Below are 14,568 nucleotides of genomic sequence, written 5' to 3' on the forward strand. Positions count from 1 at the left end.
TTTTTTTTTTTTTTTTTTTTAAGGTGATGAGGATGTCAATCAATGGTTGAGTGCCCCTGAATTCAATCCCCAGTACCCTAGAGGGGGGGAAAAAAGGTTCCTAAGTACTTGGGGGAAAACTGGAATTTTGTGGCAGTAAGAGTTGATAAAGGCTACATCAGAAGCAAGCTCAGATAAGCAGCCTGTCACCCCCAGTTCTCCAGGAACCCCGCTTTGTAGCTAAACACATTCCCAAGCATGGGGACAACTCTCACAGTGGATGCAGCCTAGGTGGCTCCTCCTACGGAATGAGGAAACCTGAGCAGCTGGACATTTGGTTCTGGAAGGTAACTGTGCTCTCCTCTCCCCAGAGTGAAATGTTCCATCCTGCAGGACCTCAGTTCTCACTGACACCCAAGCACCCACCATCAGGCACATGAGGGCCCTCACCTATGAGGCCTTTTCCCTGAAACCCCTTCTGACACCTAAAACGTGAGTCTGATGAACACCAATCCATTCTCCAAAACCACTGGTCATTCAACAGTTAATTCTGACACCACCAGGGTCAGCACAAACCCTGGTTCAGTGTCAGCTCCACTGCCCCAGTATGGATGCCAGGTGCAAGGCAGCCAGCCACACTGCTGCGAGCAAAGAACTACTAACTGGGGACTTCCATCACCCCCTCTTCAAGTTCAATGATTTGATTTTAGCAAAGCACATCGCTTACATTCAGCTTACTATAAAGGATACAGCTTAGGATTGGCCAAAATAAAAAGATATGTAAAAAAAAATGGAAGAGTCAAAGAGAATTCTGGGAAAGATCTATGAAGAAAATCTCTTCCTCTGAATTCTGCTATAGCAATTCTGCACAGAGACCCCTTTCCCATCCTGACTTTGAAGATGCTCCCCTTTTAAAAAAAAAAAAAAAAATTATTTTATTTATTTATTTTTATGTGGTGTTGAGGATCGAATACACTGCCTCACAAGCGCCAGGCAGCACTCTACCACTGAGCCACAATCTCAGCCCCATGAAGATGCTCCCTTTTTAACTCAGACACCCTCTGATACTAAAAATCCCTCCCCTATTTTTTCCCCCTCATAAGCAATTAGGGGAACAGTTTTCTCTTCAGGAATCAGAACAAATACTTGTTAATCAAACTTGACTTAAGTTTCCCTCCTTCCTCCAGGACCCTGAACTCTGACCCACTGGCACCTGGAGACAACATAGGACCCTTCTTCCTGGTGCCTCTTAAGAACAGGCTGACTCCTCGCTGTCCTCCCCTCCAGCTTCTTCCTAACCCTGTTTGCCCCTCTCTACGACGCAGCCCTTTTCTGCAGGAGCTGTGGGTGCTTGCAGAGCTCACCTGTGGTTTTCCCCCCTCCTGCTCCTTTAGATAAGTTGCTTCTCACCCAAATCTGCACTTGTTTCATTGCACACTCTGGGATCAATATGCACCCTCAGAAAGGGGCTCCCTTTAGCCTTCCCATCCGGTCCCCCACCACATGTGCCTGAGGATCCCCAGCTTTCCAGAGCTCTGTAGCTTTTCCGTATAAGGGAGCCTTCCAGGGTTGGTGTGAGCAGCCTGGGCCTCTGCAGGAAAGGCTGCCCAGAAAGCTCTGACTGGACCTTCAATGACCTCCTTTTGCAGAAGGAAGTCTGGCCTTGAGTTACAGTCACTGGGATCAAGGATCTCTTCTTCTCAGTTAAGTTTTCTTTTCTTTTTTTTAAACATTTATTTATTTATTTATTTATTTTTATGTGGTGCTGAGGATCGAACCCAGGGGCCTCACATATGCTAGGTGAGTGTTCTACCGCTAAGCCACAACTCCCAGCCCCTCAGTCAAGTTTTCAATCAGAAGAGATTTGGTGTTTAGAGAACCCAGTAAAATCACTCAAACTTTATGTCTGTGTTTATCAGAGGAACAATTTTAAACACTCACATTTAAATACTTCAACAGGAAAATCAAAATTATTCCTTTTCAGACAATAAACATGTTACTCAATGCTATATCCAAGATAATATTTGATAATCATCACAGGTGACTATTATTAGGAATTAACTAGTTTTGGTCAACAGAATCAGTGTTAAACATTCACCTGCAGTTCACAGGGTACAGAACAGACCCATCCACTGCCAAACCACTGCAAACTACAGGAGTGGATGTTTTGGTAAATCTCTGTAATGAGCCAATTCATCTACCACAATGGGTTGGGGAAATATACTCACTTTCTGCAACCATATTAGAAGAAATCTTCCCTGTTTCTTTTCCCAGGTAGCATCCAAAAGGCCAAGCCCTGGAATTATATTTTAAACCACTCTTCCATCCCCATTGCAAAAAAGAACACATCTAAAGGGAGAAAAAAAAATGTACATAAAAATTTTTGACTAGCCAGGTGCTATAGTGCAGGCCTGTAATCCCAGTGACTCCAGAGGATGACATAAGAACCCAAGTTCAAAACCAGCCTCAGCAATTAGCAAGGCCTTCAGCAACATAGTGAGGTTGAATCTTTGTGATAAAGATACCAACTTCTTGGGGCTGGGATTGTAGCACAGTGGGGAAGCACTGCCTTGCAAGTGTAAGGCACTGGGTTCGATCCTCAGCACCACACTAAAATAAATTAAGATACTGTGCCCACCTACAACTTAAAAAAAATATATATATATATATATATATATATATATATATATATATATATATATATATATACATATATATATATATATATATACACAACAAATTGATATATACATATATACATATATATGTATATACCAATTTCTCTACCACACTTTCATCTGGAAATGCATGCATTTCTGCAACCACACTGAAACAGAGGTTTTCACTGATTCTATTCCCAGGTATCATTCCCAAAGCAAAGGCCTGCAGTTCTAATTTAAATTTGCAACATGCTCCCCTGCAAAAAAATAGAAGTCATCCAAGAAATGCAGTAAACTCACTCTGGGGAAGAAAAACAGTACGTAAAAATTTTTAGAGAGGGGAATATAAGACCTAATATTTGTGTGTTTTTCTGTTTTTTTCTCTTTTCCCCCCTGCCTTATACCTCTAGCTTATCCTTTGGAAATATTTTCTAATCAGCTCTACTAATAAGCTACACTTTACAATTACTGAAAAACTGACCCTAAAATAAGTGGGCAAGTCTTTCCAAGGCAACAAACCCAGGGAGCTGCAGCACCACTGGACACTGACCTGTTAGACTCTAGCTTCAGGTCAGGCCATTTGTCACCAGGCACATCCTCCCAACCCCCACCTGCTACTGAAGAGCTTTGTAGCATTTTGTTCCACCTTGCTGGGATCAGTTTCCCCTGCTCTTTGGGATAACTGTTTTCCTTCAAAGCTCTGAGTGCATCCGGAGGGCAGGAACCATGTCTGTCATGTTACCTGAACACCAGCATCTCACTGCCAGACCTGGATATCTCCAGCTGCTCCCCTGAGAGGCTGCACCCCACACCTCAGGCTGCCCTGTAGGAGGAGGTGACCCAAGGTCTGAAATTGCCTGCACCCTGCAGGGCACAGGGTATCTGTGGGCAACTTGCAGCAACACCAGAAAAGAACAGGGCAGTGATTGAAGACATAGGTCACAATGTGGTGGCCAAAGGACACCTATGCCCAAAGACAAGGCACGGCCAAGACAAAGGGAGGCATAAGTACCTTTTAAAAACAAGTTCCAGGTAATTCCTCTCTGTTTTCCACTCCTGGGAAATGTTTACCCATATTTTTAAAATAAAATATTTTAAACGTGCCATTCACTAATAGGAGAAACTACCACAATTAAAACACTATGAAACAAATAGTTGGCAAAGCGTGCACTGGAGGGTGCAGCTGGCATCTGGGAATGCGGGAGGGAACTGGAATTTCAGGTTTCTGCTGCCAGTCTTGGAAGGAGCCAGGCTTTGAATGGAAAATGGACTTGATACCCTGTTTCCTGCACATTTAGGAGTATGTGTCTGTAGGACGCACAGGTTAATCCTGGGGAGAAACAGGGACAGACAGGGACCCCTAAGGCTAACAGAGAACACACCTGAGTCCAGAACCCTGACACCCTCCCCTGCTCACCACACACCCTGGGAGCATCAGGCCACATGAGCTGGCCAGAGCTGACCCAGGGATGTCGCCAACAGGGAGGAGAAACAGAGGACTAGGATCTGTTGCCCAGCCCACCCATGGGACAGGGGCCCAGGGCGACCTGCCACAGAGAACTCGGCCGCGCTCTGCAGTTTACCTTAGGGACATGCCACCAAACTCACCCGCAGACCCAGGATCCAGGGCCACCCGCCAACGCAGACTCGAGCACGCTCCGCAGCTAACCTCAGGGACCTGTCATCCAACTCATCCCGCGGGCCCAGGGCCACCCGACAGTGGGGAATCCGCCCCACGCTCCGTAGTCACACCACTCGGGTCCCCAAGGCAGGTGGTGACCGGGTCTCGCCAGTCCTGGCCGCACACTCACCGTTTTGGGCCACCGGGGTGACCCGCCGTCCTCCGGAGGAATATCCCGGGTACCCGAGCTTGTCGGGGACTCAGGCTAAGCAGAGGACCTGGGGATTCGCGAAGAAGACGCGGAAGCAGTGGGCGAAGAACTCAGCGAGCAAGGAGGAAAACCCCGCGAGAATGCGGAAGCCCGCCCCTCCCCGCCTTCTGCGCACCTCATTGGATAGTTCCTCCCCGGCGCCCCTGATTGCCAGGCTCCGCGCACCGCCTTAGTCTTGAGTGACAACTTACGTCACCCAATCGGTGCTGTACTCGGCCCGAATGACAGGTTCTTGGTCCAGCCCCCTTTCCAGACGGGACTTCCCTGCAGTGCGGGGACCTGAGCGCGGCAGTAGCGCTGGGATCCCACCGGGCGTGGAAGGCTGGATCTGAGGAGCGCCGTTGGCTGCTCCGCGGCGCCCGCCCAGTCCGCAGCTGTCCCACTGAGAGCTTCCCATTTAGCCAGCTGGCGTCTGTTCCCTGCCGACTCGAAAGGGAGGCGAGGGACCGGGCAGGGCGAGCGAGCAATGACGAGACCGGGCCGACTCCGACGGAGCGTGTTTGTCAGCGCTGACAAATGAAGGCCACCTCCCCACGGACTGGGAGGACGCAGCTGGGGTTGGGGACTTCTGGGGGGCAAGCTCGAGGATCCAAGCTGGACGGGTGCTCCCGCGCGGTGAAGGGTGGGGCTGGAATGGGGGAGTGCTGATCGCCCTCGGGCTGGAAGGAATGTGGGCGGTGGAGGGTGGGGTAGTGTTAGCGGGTGGTGAGCCTTTTTCGGGTGGGAAGGAAACTTTTTCTTAACGTGGCGGCTGTCATGTCAGGTGCTAAGCAAGGACCTTACAACGGGAACCCTAAATCTTCAGCTGTATCCACTGTTGACCTCCAAAGTTTAAAGGTATAGGTACTGCCCTGTGCAGAGGCCCCCACACCTGGAATCCCAGCGGCTCAGGAAGCTGAGACAGGATTGAGAGTTCAAAGCCAGCCTCAGCAAAAGTGAGGCCCTAAGCAACTCAGTGAAACCCTGTCTCTAAATAAAATACAATAGGGCTGGGGATGTGGCTCAGGGGCTGAGTGGCTGTAAGGATGGCCTTAGGCCTTAGCCTAGGCAACTCCATTTTAAAACTCTAGTTTGAAACCTGCAGTCTCACCAGCACACCTATGGAGCTCTCCAGTATGGCCCTCAGACCCAAACAAGTCACTTCTCCCCACCCTGACAAACTCAGAGTGAACTCTTTGGCATGTTGCCCTCTGCCTGATATGAGCAAGAAGCAAGAATATCAGGGTGGGGACCACCAGACCAGATGCTTTAACCTCAGAAGGAATGACATCACTGAGAAATCCTGTAGCAGCTGATAGGGATTGACAGATGGTCAAAAGCCCCAAAACTTTGTATAAATGATGGAGCAAATGAACAGACATTCAGCCAGCTGACACTGATGCACACAAGTCTGAGAGCCTGAGAGGACCTGGACTGACATCCCAGCTCTTCTCATCTGCCTGATCTTCTGCATTATTCTCACCTCTCTCAAACTCTACAGCAGTCTCTGGACTCTGGTGAGAAAAGGACACCTCCCTGTGACCGCCTCCTCAGGCAGCCATCAGCTCCACCCCAGGAGAAGCTTGCCTTGGTTCGTGACCTGATCACTGTTGTCTGAGTGAGTACATCTTCTGGACTTAAAGCCTAAGGCTTCAGACTTTTGATCTGACACTCAAGCTTAGCACACAGGGGGAATGTCTGTAATAAGTCTGCTGTGATGAGGTGTGTTTGCAGTGTTTAGAATTGTTTGCTTTGAATTGATTATGTCTATTGCAGTGCCTAGCATTAAGGATTGTCATTTTCTTGATTAAGAACCTATAGAGTGAAATTGTATTGAGTGATTTGAGTGAATAAAGCATTGAAAAGGGCAGAAGCAGTGGACATTCTTTATTTCTCCTCCTCAACTGCATAAGTCGCACCTTTCACCCATCATGACAGTGGCACTGAGTTCAATCCCCAGTGCCATAAATAAATAAATAAAGGTATACTTCTTGAAGGATATGGAGAATAAGTCCAAGGATACATCCCCTCCTCTGCAGCTGTTCCCACACCTGCCTTCTCTGGGGTAAAATTGAAGCTTATGTCATTTAAAAGCCCAGACCTCAGACAAAGGGAATGAACACAAAAGGAACTCACACCTGACCACTCCACCCTAATAGGTCAGCTAACCTCAACACAAGCCACAGGAAATTCCCTATCCACACTACAGTGCCACCCTAATGAATCAGCAATGAAACATAGACCCTTCCTTTAGCCAATAGGCACCACCCCCCACCCACCCCAAAATGAACCACAGCAGGTATTTGACCTATTGACACCATCTCTGAATAAAGAGAAATTTAGAAATCTGAGAAAATTGTTCCTTGCAACTCTGTTAAGAGTTGATTCTTTTCTCCTAGGAATTACATAGTTTATCATCTAATTGATAGGCCTTTCATCCATTTTGAATTCACTCTGTACAAGTCAGAGACAGGGATCTACAAATGGATAATAACAAGTTTCCTAAGCATAGTTTTTTTTGTTTTTGTTTTTTAATAAAGGATGTCCTTTTTCTAATGCATTTGGCATACTTGTACAGGATCAAATAACAATCTGTGTGGGTTTGTCTCTTTGAATTCTATTCTGATCCATTGGTTTGTCTCACTTCTCTGGTTGAATGTGTTCATGTTTTAAGAACATTATATCCTCAAATTTCTGAGATTTACTTTACAAATTTCTTAAACTAATTAAAGTATTATTATTTCTTCAGTAGTTAGCTCATTTCAAACCTAATGATTCATTTTTCATGTTAATAAATTACTGAAATGTGGATTAAATGAATCATCTGATCATACAGCATATTTAGTCCCTCAACAAATTCCTTGTTGCTCATCCCCAAATGCAATTTTTGTTTACAGTAGTTTGCCTTTGAATACACAGGAATGAAGTTAGCATACAAACCAGCATCCATGGTTTGAGCAAGTAGCGTTCAGGATTTGGACGTGGGTCTCATCTTCTGAGATATTGTTCTCCATTGCTCTAAGCTCAGTGATCACACCAGGAAATTGAAAACCAGCTCACATATATGAATAATGTCCACACCATCCCTCCACCTGCTGCCCAGATTTGAGATTGTCAAAAATTTTCTCCAATACCCTACCCCAATATTATTCTCAATTATTCCTCAGAATAATTGAGAATAATTGTCCTATAAGAACAGAGACATTTACTCTGATGCTGCCTCAAAAGACAAATACTTTAAAGACTCCATCCCACTGTACTGGCCCCTGAGTCAGGGAGGGGCACAGTCAGTGGGCGCTCCCCCCATCTCTTTCCACTTCCCATTTTGCCGCCTCTTACCTTTTGCCTTCCCACACTTCTCCAAGAGACAGACAGTTTGACCTGTCTAGTCATGGGATTGCAGCACACTGGGAACCTACCATGGACCAGCCCACACCATGTCCTGAAGGCATCAAGGGCTGAGGTGTAGCAGCCTCTAACTTGGGTCTGGGTTGGTTGACTCTGGAGCTGACAGTGGGAGGTCAGAGTCCAGCCACAGCTGGTTCCCACCAGTTCTAATCAGCCTACCTCCCCCCACCCCATCCCCCTCCCCCTTTTTACACCTGAGAAAACAGGCTTTTGTGTATGTATTTTTAAAACATTGATATTCATGGACTATTAGGCAGAGAACTTTTTAAAGGAAGTATAGAAAATATAAGTATACCTATCCATAATACATCCAGCAGCCCTTCCCACAAAGCCAGGCACTTTGCTCCCTGCTTGTCACGTCTTATTCTATTTTGTGCATTTAAAAACTCAAAAGTTTGTCCTGTACCAATACACATTTCACAAGAGCACACTGATGGTCAGACAGCAACAATGACAATCCCATCATATGGAAAATAGGTGAGCTTTAGTCAGGTTTTTTGCTGCTGTGACCAAAAGATGTGGTAACAATTTTAAAGGAGAAAAAGCTAGGGGCTCGTTGTTTTAGAAGTCTCAATCCATAGACGGCTGGTTACATTCCTTAGTGCTCAAAGTAAGGCAGAACATCATGGTGGAAGAATGTCGTGGAGAAAATCAGGTCAAGGCATGATCACAAAGCAAAGAGAAACTAAGCCTCAGCTCAACAAATACATACTCAAAACCATGTCTCCCATGACCCAACTCCTCCAGCCACAGTTTACCAGCCTACAGTTACCACCCATTAATCCCTATCAGGGATTAATTTGCTGATTGGGTGAAGGCTCTCAGAAACCCACTCATTTCACCTCTAAACTTTCTTGTACTGTCACACATGACCATTGGGAGGACACACCTAACATCTACACTGTAACAAGGTGGCAGTCACTACTATCACTTCATCCACTGAAGTGCTGGTCTGGTGAACACGGGACGGTGATGAAGCCCTGTGTGAGCAAAGGAAGGAATTGAAGATGGTCCTATCTTGGTGTTTTAGTCAGCTTTTTCACTGCGGGGCCAAAAGGAACAAACCAAAACAGTTGTATAGGAAGAAAATTTATTTGAGGGCTCATGATTTCAGAGGTCTTAGTCCATAGAAGACTAGCTCCATTCCTTGGGGCCCGAGGTGAGGAAGTACATCATGGTGGAAGAGTGTGGCAGAGGGAAGCAGCTTACAAGATGATCAGAAAGTAAAGAGAGACTCCACTCTTCAGATATAAAATATATCCCCCATTGAACCACTTTCTCCAGCCACACCCCACCTACCTCCAGTCACTAATTAATCCCATCAGGGATTAACTCACTAAGTTAATTCCTCCTCCAAACCTTCTTGCATTTTCTTACATGTGAGCTTTTGGGGGACACCTCACATCCAAACCATAATTGATGGTTCCAGCCAGTCTACCAAAGTCTCCTTGTGCCTGGCTGGAAGGTCACACCATGCAGATCTTTTACAGGTTCATGGAAGACTTGCTTCACACTGGAGAGGATCAAGAGGCACACAGAGTTAGTGACAACGCCATGAGCCACAAGAGGATGAGGATCAGGATTCAAACGAGTAAGGCTCAACATTTCCTATTTGTGTATGTGAAGGACAAGGTGAAAAAAAAATTCAAAATAAAATCTGATGTGTGGAACAGAGGACGAAAAAACAATTAGTATTTTCAAAGTGTTTTGTTAGCTGTGTATCAACAGCACTTACCAGTATTCAAAGTCATCATGAAGAGCCTCATAACACTTGAGTTCTTGAAGCCATCCCCAGCGTAGACAGAAAACAGACCTGTGAGTGCCCAGTGTATGCTCCACAGCAACCATGCTGAGAGCCACCCAGAGCTGTAACTGGGTGGCCTTCCCTGTGAGCCACTAATGAGGCTTGGTCTGTGTGAATTTCTCAAGCGTGTATGAAGGGGACCACAGTGTAAATGACTTCCTAGGGAATTCAAGTGTCCATTAGATGAAATTTAAATCTCATGGTTTGGTGTTACACTAGACAACTCACAATGTTAGAGATAAAGAACTTCAAGACAGTGGAAGGAAGTAGGGAATAAATTAACCACCCTGGTTCCAACTGTGTGATCTTGGACAGATCACTTCCCTTCTGGGTTTTATTTTCCTTTCTGCATCAGTGAGATGTAGGTTGAAATTAGATGAGATACAGATATTGTCATACTCTAGCAATAAAATTTCCAATGCATCTCCCTATAGTTTGAATCTGACCCATGTGTCTTTGTAGGCTGTATGGTAGGCAGCCTCCCCAGTGGCTCATGACACCAAGTGGTCAGTGACTCACTTCTCAATGGCACAAATGCTGAGGTATCACTTTGGTCTCAGTTTACTCTGGCTGCTGAAACCAAGTGCTGTAGCCTACATGATTTACAAATAGCAGACATTTATTTCACAGTTATGGAGCCTGGAAGAGCTCTGGCAATCTGTCTCACCAGAGCCTCACTCTTTTTAGGGAATCAGAGCACAGTGGGTTCTCAATGGAGAAAAGTGGTCCTCACTTATGGTCACATGATACCCATGTAACAACCCACTCCAGTTTGTACAGGAGGCACCTACAGCTTCATCTCCTGCAGCCCTGTCTATATCAGGGTGTATATGCTCATCTTAGTTTCAGGTTTCCATGGAAGCAGACACTAGAAACCCAGTTCTCTCTCTCTTTTGCTAGGGCACAAGAAGAACCCGGAGAACTCGTGGACCCTCCTGCTCCTGTCAGTACCCTCTGGGAATGTTGTTAGGAGGATGGATGAACTAGCCCTTAGAAGGGTTGCCTTTGACCTCTTTTGTCTTATTCTCTCGTGATTTAAATCTTGCTTCTCCTTCTCTATCCCATATTTATAGTTCCCTTCTCTAAACGAGTGTTCTCTCATGGAAAAGTGGAGAAGAACATGGGCCCAAGTGAGGATGGAGGAGCAGGGCCCAGGATATCAAGGATATCGATATCAGTATATCGATTCCAAATCAGACCTGAAGAGCGTATGGAACATGCACCCCTGCTCTCTAAATAAGAAATAATAAAAAAAAAAAACAGTAAGAAAAACATAAACAACTCGTAGGGGAAAATGGGCAAAAATTAGACTAGGTGCTTCATTAAAAGAAACAATGGCCAAGAATGATGGAAACATGTTCTACATTGTTACTCTTGAGTAGAATCCAAATTCCAACTAGCATGTAATGCCATTACGCAATGGCTAATGTGAAATCCACTGACAATATAAATGCTGTGAGGACACAGGGCAAGGGGAACCCTCATGCACTGCTGTGCTCATGCTGCTACAACCCTCTTCACAGATCCTAGGCAGTATGTGCCAGAGAAGGACCCCCACACCGTGCACCAGTGGTTCCACTCAGCTACGTGAGCAGCAGAAATGCCTCAACAGGTTCACCATGCCAAGGACATCTCACACCAACAATACTTGGCACTTCTCCAAACAGGAAACAACAAAGAATGAATATCATAAAATAAACAAAATGCATTATATATCTTTAAATGGAATATAATACAGCAATCACATTCAAAATATATATAAAATAGACATAATAAACAAACGAAAGAATATTTTGTATGATTTCATTCGAATGTTTAAAAAGAAGCAATGTTCGCTCAAAAGTTAGAAAATGTATACTTTTGGGGAGGACAGAAAAGTAACTTGGAGGGGATATAAGAAGGAAACCCAGGAGGTTGGTGGTGTTCTCCTTCTTGTGAGAAATGGTTATTGGGAGTTTTTCCCTTTCAGTAATTGATCTATACAAACTGCTCTACACACAAATTCTTTTGACTAGAGCCACAGCCTCTGCTGTTGCTGTTGTTTGCTTGTCCTGTTATTACTAAGGACAGTAGACGTAGGAATTAGTTTAAGACTTTGGAATTTCGGGCTCAAGATTCATATCCTGGGGCTGGAGTTGTGGCTCAGTGGTAGAGAGCTCAGTGGTAGAGAGCAGTTGTCTAGCATGTGTGAGGCCCTCAGTTTCAATCCTCAGCACCACATATAAATAAATGAATAAAATAAAGGTCCATCAACATTTAAAAAAATATTTTAAAAAATTCCTATCCCACATCCTATCTGAGAGACAATGGTCACTTTGTTAACACTCAGTTTCTCACTGATTTAAGGAGTTAATACTGCTTCCTTTCTCATAGTGATTAATGAGATTTAACCCTCTCGAGATTTAACCCATATCATCCCTATGGTGGTCCCTGGGGCTCTGAGCTTTGAAAAAGACATGATTATATGAGGTAAAGGAAAGAGAATAACAACTTTCAAATCAAGAGGCGTTTTCAAAATGAAGAGATGATGCTGAGATGCAAGAAAAAAGCCCAAATGCCTTTTATTTTTGATCTCTTATCATTTCCAGATACGGTGATGATATATAAATGCAGGTGTTTGCAGCAGGGTTTGTGCAAGGTTGTGGTCCTGACAGTCTCTCGTTGACAGTTATTATCAGACATAAGTGCATGGGATTCCTTCTTTCATAGCCTCCTGACTTTATTTATTTTTGCAGGGGTTGAGACAAGTGACTCCATCTTAAGCAGACAGCATTCCTACCTCCGCCTTTGATGAAGATCTTTCTGTAAGATCCTTGTCATTCAGCCGTGTTGTCTCTGGTTCTGGTTGTCTCCCAGTGCCAGGATGGACCTGCCCAGTGGTTGGTCTGGTCCTATTTCAGAGACAAGTGACTGTCAACTAGGACTCAGTGTCTAGATCCAAGCCACACCGGCACAGCAAGGGACCTGGAAGGAGTGGCTCAGGCTGCTTTCCTGGAGACCAAGGTTGCATTCAATCTTGTCTCTCTGATGGACACTGGTGAGAAACTGAAGGAACCTGGCTAGCATTATGCTGTTAGCACCTGAACTTCTGCAGAAGTTTGGTAGAAAATAGGTACAAAGTTTTTAAGGAAAAAATATAGAATAAAAACAAAAGGAGGATAACAGTTCAGTTAGTGCAGTTGATCTGATTCAAGGCAACCTATATGAATAGAAAGAACCCAGGGGACAAAGTGAGACTTGTGTAGCTACATTAGAGGGGATGAGAAAAATTTCAGATCCAGGCAAATCTATACACATGTATTATAAATTTGAAAACAATGAGTAGTGTCACTAACCACAATGGGTGTTATAGTTTTTCTTTGGAAATAATTTTCTCTATACCATCAAGCCAGTATGCACAAAATATTCAGAGAAAAAAACAATTTGTTTGCAAAATCAGTTTTATCAAGTTTTACCAGATTATTTGCATAGAAGCTTGGAGAATACTTACATATCAGATTGGTCTTGAAAAAAAATATTTTCAGACTGGCTAGGGATATAGCTTAGTTGATAGAGTGCTTGCCTCACAAAAAGGTCCTGGGTTTGATCCCCAGCATCATGAAAAGAAAAATAAAATTCAGCCTAAAAAGCTGTATACCAAGACAGAGTTTAGTCTTGTCCTCTGTATCTATAAATAATTTAAATGACATCCCACTGAAAATTTCTCTAAAAGAATTGTTTTCAATTTTACCCTGTTACAAAGAGGAAATTCTCTTGTAAGTAACCGCATTGCCAAAAAAGTAAGAATACTTTGAATTTGTTTTTAGTTTTTGAATTTTGGAGTATCAAGCATGGTGGAAAAGTAAACATTTCCACTTTGGTTCACAATCATAGCTGCTGTGCTGGATGCGATAATAAAATGCCGCATGCAAGGTTACTTTACAGGAAAAAAAGGTTTGTTCAGGTCCATTTCTCAGGTCCAGAGGCAAGGCACTGGCATTGCTGAGTTCTGGTCAGGGTTCTTGGTGGTAGAACATCACAGTGGCTGGTGATGGTGGGACCACATGTGGAGTGAGAGCTCAGCTCAGACTCTGCTCTGCTCTCCTTTGTTCCTGCATTTCACAGTAAACACAACAAATGGTGCCCAGGCTGTGGCCAGAATGCTTTCCTGCTTTGACCTCTCCTTTGATGTCTTAGTACCTCAGGCCATGGGCACAATGCAGGCAGATTCTCTGCCATGGTGAAACCAGGGGGTCTTTGGCTCAGTTTCCAGCAGAGCCCTCACTCCCATCACAATCTGCTCTCCTCCCCTCCTCCAAACTCTAAGGTCTTGGACCTGGTCTGCTCATCTTCTGAGCCCTCCCCAGGGCCACCTATAACCATCTGCTTGGAACACACCAGGGTTTTTCTACCTGCATCTCCAGACTCTTGTAACCTCTGCCTGGTCCCTAACTCCAAAGCTGCCTCCCGCCCTCAGGTAGTCTGATTAAGGAGCCTCCTCCTTGGCACCATGTTCTCCATTCACTCTCCATATGTCAGAGAAGTTTATTAGTTCACAGTTGAGAGAGTTTGAGAGCATGCTGCTTGCTCTGGCCCAGCCATGTGGGCTGCATTGCACCCTGGTAAATGGCAATGTTGGGAGCTCTTGTGGGAAACAGGTCACCTCACCAACCAGGAAGCCAGATTAGCCGGGGGGAGCCAGGCTCTAGCTCCTGTACCAATCCCCTCATGAGCATGAATCAGAGTCCCTCACGGAAGGCCTAATCCCTGCAAGGGCACAGCACCAAACGTCTAAGCACCTCTAACCAGTAAAGGTATCACCACCTCCCATATCACAACACTGGGACCCTCTAAAGATTTCACCACC

General features: G+C 45.0%; 1 protein-coding gene across 2 annotated transcripts in view; it reads right to left on the minus strand.

Moving 5' to 3' along the window:
* The window catches only part of LOC107160367 (zinc finger protein 14-like), a 22,952-nt gene extending 18,349 nt beyond the window's left edge, over positions 1-4,603 (minus strand). For both annotated transcript variants that reach the window (XM_048797507.1, XM_048797506.1), the window contains exons 1-2: positions 4,451-4,603; positions 2,208-2,328 (exon numbers count right to left, since the gene is read on the minus strand). The gene's annotated coding sequence lies outside the window, so the exon portion shown is untranslated. The remainder of the gene's footprint in view (positions 1-2,207; positions 2,329-4,450) is intronic.
* Positions 4,604-14,568: the final 9,965 nt, after the last annotated feature.

This window comes from Marmota marmota, unplaced genomic scaffold (genome assembly GCF_001458135.2).
Source record: "Marmota marmota marmota unplaced genomic scaffold, marMar, whole genome shotgun sequence".
Taxonomy (NCBI): domain Eukaryota; kingdom Metazoa; phylum Chordata; class Mammalia; order Rodentia; family Sciuridae; genus Marmota; species Marmota marmota.